Genomic DNA, 2,625 nt, shown 5'->3' with positions numbered 1-2,625 from the left:
GGTCTATCTGTTTTATTGGGAGTGGTGAGCATAAGATGCTTGGTGTGTGTATTCCATTGCTTTGTTGCTAATTGTTAATAAATACTTGTACATGTATAAGGATATTCACTGTGTGAAGGCTCTTTCACTGGGAAAAGGCCTCATAAACCCAAAGAGCCCTGAGTCCACTGGGAATGGGTGTTTGCCTGGAGCCCACGAAGGGGTAAAGTTAGGTCCCTTGTGCCATAAGTACCCATGAGGATGGATAGGGGTGGGAGCCCTATATTATGCCCTGAGTACCTATGCGGGAGGGTATGGGTGGAGTCTTAAATTGTGTGGGTAACAGATTCGGCGGAGACATGCAGGCACCCTAAGGTCGTTTGGGCCAAATTGATCGAGTCTCACACAGTGAATAATAACAGAATACCTGTGCCCTTCTTCTAGCCAAAATTTGCCATCTAGTGGCAGAATGACTATTTCAAACATCAAGGAAGGAGACCCCGAGGGGTGGGGGCTAGCTGAAGTGTCCACCCTGCTTCATAAATGGGTAGCAAAACAAGTCTGTGCCCATATGCCTTTCAGGGAAAGGAGGCACCTGAATCTGCTTGTAAGGGGTTTGAAGTGTATTGTAAAGGCATGAAGCCAAAACCAGAGAAAGACATAATAAAGGCAGCATTATAGAAAGCAGCCAGAAATCTTTCAAGCATGGTGTTGCTCCAGGAAAAGCAACTGGAGGATTGTAAATGGGAGTTAGTGGTGGTTAAAGATAATTTGGCATTACAGAGTTTGGAGTTAAAAGCAGACCACCTTAAGAGACAGGAGCTGCGACTTAGTTGCACGGGAGCGGAGAAAAAAGTTTCAAAATGGAAAATGGAGAATGAGTAAGTTAACATCTAGAATTAATGCATTAACACATGGAGTTGCCTACAAACAGTAACTGTGATGATGAAGCATGGTTACATTGGTGAATTTGAGATCATTGACGATCACAGAGCTGGGAAAATTGTTGTTAATCTCACAGGCAGACTGAACAAGTGTGGTGTGATCAGTCCCAGATTTGATGTTCAGTTGAAGGACCTGGAAAAGTGGCAGAACAACCTTTTGCCTTCACGTCAGTTTGGGTACATAGTGCTGACAACTTCCGCTGGCATCATGGACCATGAGGAAGCAAGGCAAAAACACACAGGAGGCAAAATCCTGGGATTCTTTTTCTAAAACTTGTAAAACAGGCATACTAATAAATTGTTCAAGTGGGGAAAAAACAAACAAACAAACAAACAGTTAACTGATCCTCACTCCTCTGACGGGTAGAAACCTTCTCTTTTCCAGACTAAATTTGTACATGGCCAGTTTATCCCCATTTGTTTTTCTGCTAACATCTTTCATCTTAAATACCTCTTCCTCCTCCCTGTTGTTCATCCCCCTGATGTATTTGTACAGATAATTCTGGTCCCTTCTCAGCCTTTGTTTCTCTAGGCTAAACAAGCCAAGTCATTTCAGTCTACTTTTGTGAAACAGTCTTCATTTCTCTGAGCATCCTACCAGCCCTTCTCTGCCTCTGTCCCACTTTGAATTCATCTTTCTTGAACATGGGTGACCAGAATTGTACACAGTGTTTCACAGAAGGTCTTACAGTGTCTTGTACAATGCCATTAATATGTCCCTATCTCTACTGGAAATACCTTGCCTGATGCATTCTAGCATTGTATTTGCCTTTTTTCATGGCCACATCACATAGGTAACTCATAGTTATACTGTTATCAACTAAGACACCCCAGTCTCTCTCCTCCTCTGCTGTTTACAGCTGATGAGCCTCCAAGTTATAGTAAAGGAGTACTTGTGGCACCTTAGAGACTAACAAATTTATTTGAACATAAGCTTTTGTGAGCTACTACTCTGAAACAGGTTATAATAGAAATTCTTGCAATTAGACTATAGTGACCTTTCACTTTGTACTATTAAATTTCATCTAATTTCTATTACTCCAGTCCCAAAGTGTATCCAATTCTTCTTGTGTAATAGTCCAGTCCCACATTGCTCATGACCACTCCGTGAGACAGCAGGTCTGACAGCTGCAGTGGGAAGAGCAACAGCAGACTAGGGAACTAACTGATGGAGCTGCTGCTTGGTCTGATGGCCAATAGGCAGCAGCAAATTCCAGCCCTGATGCCACCCTCTTCCCCCTCCCAGTAGAGCCTGGTCCAGTTGTTTCTCCTCCTCACTACCATTGTCCTGTGGTTGATGAGCAACTCTGGGTGGGGAATGAACCACTCCATGCAATTCATGGGTGGAAGTGTTCATGGACAGATGTGTCCATTGGGGGAGGGAGTTCACATTGTGATAACTGGGAGGAACAAGCTGCTAACTTGTAATAAATGATTTGTGCTGCTCAATCTTTTGATGTGCGAGTGCTTAGCACACACTAGAGAGGAAGGAATTTCATAACAAAACTTTTAATAAAGTCTCAGATCAACACCATAAATTATAATAAAACTGGCAATGAGGAAATGGAACACGGTGAATCAGACAGACCAATCAGTAAAGCTCACTGATATGGTTCTCACAGGTTATCCATTACCATGATGATTCCTCCCTCCCCCCTGCCCCCGCATAGTGCAGATGTGGACACCCATGCCACCTCTCACT

This window comes from Eretmochelys imbricata, chromosome 14 (assembly GCF_965152235.1).
Source record: "Eretmochelys imbricata isolate rEreImb1 chromosome 14, rEreImb1.hap1, whole genome shotgun sequence".
Lineage (NCBI taxonomy): Eukaryota > Metazoa > Chordata > Testudines > Cheloniidae > Eretmochelys > Eretmochelys imbricata.
This window is presented reverse-complemented; position numbering follows the sequence as displayed.